This window comes from Capra hircus, chromosome 29 (genome assembly GCF_001704415.2).
Source record: "Capra hircus breed San Clemente chromosome 29, ASM170441v1, whole genome shotgun sequence".
In the NCBI taxonomy this organism is placed as follows: Eukaryota; Metazoa; Chordata; class Mammalia; order Artiodactyla; family Bovidae; genus Capra; species Capra hircus.
Window position 1 is genome coordinate 42000411 of NC_030836.1, and position 1203 is coordinate 42001613.

Below are 1203 nucleotides of genomic sequence, written 5' to 3' on the forward strand. Positions count from 1 at the left end.
CCAAAAGAATGTAAATGAAAATTTGTAAATTGATGGTTGAATTAGAAAATAACATATGCCATACAGTTGTGTAAAACAGAATTGTGTCATTATAAGTAGCTTTAAAAATATTTCATTGATTCAGCAATAATTTATTCAGCATGTAAGTCATTAAGCAGTGTGCTAGGAATCTTGGATACACAGACGAAATGAAAAAAAATTAGATATTAGCAGATATTAATCTACATGTGACAGATATTAGTCCATGTGTTCTGGTGTGGCATCTTATTTTTATTTTATATGATCAAAAAAGATTTATTTTAAAGTCCTCATTCCCTCCAGGCTGGTGAAAATTGCAAATCAGTTACTTTGGGAAGTTATTTCCATGTCTTCCACACCAGGGCTATTTAGCTTCTAGGAGTATATTCAGTGGCAAGGTGATAAGGTGATTACAAGGAGGACTGCACTGGTTATCAGTCGTCTGTTCAAAGAGATTACCAGGTTACTACTGGCCCAAGGGACACTCGGGTGCAGCAACTTTACCATTCACACCATAATGAGATGTTGGAATCTGGGGCTTCTCATCTGACAGCTTAGCTTCTTATACAGATATAGACATAGGGGTCTTCTGTTTCCATGCAAAGAGTCGGGCATGATTGAGTGATGTTACTTCACTTCACTTCACCCCTTAATAGAGACCCTTCAACCATACCCTTCTAAGCCAGGAGGCTGTATATAATTTTTGACAATTTTTTTTGTTTGTTTCATTTTGTTTTTTTTGTATTTTTTTAATCTTTATTTTTTCTTTTTTAAATATAAATTTATTTATTTTAATTGGAGGCTATTTACTTTACAATATTGTATTGGTTTTGCATTTTAATTTATTTATTTTAATTGGCAATTTTTATATAAAACATGAGTCTATTAATTATTCAGAAATAGCCTCATGAAGTCTAGTCAAAAGTTCCTAAACAGGCATGGTGCATAAAGCCAGTGCAGATATAATAGGACAGCAGATGATTTATGTAAAGACATGGCAGGGAAATCTCTGCTGAAAGAGGTTTCCACCAGTATCCTTGCTAACAAGTTATTGACTCTTTATTTTCTCAAAGTTATTGAATGGAATATAGTCTTGTGATGGACCTAAGAAAAGGAAATATGTGAAAACTAGAGAGCTGGTCTGTGTCACCACTCATGCACTTTAGTAAAGCTGGGGTTGGTTGG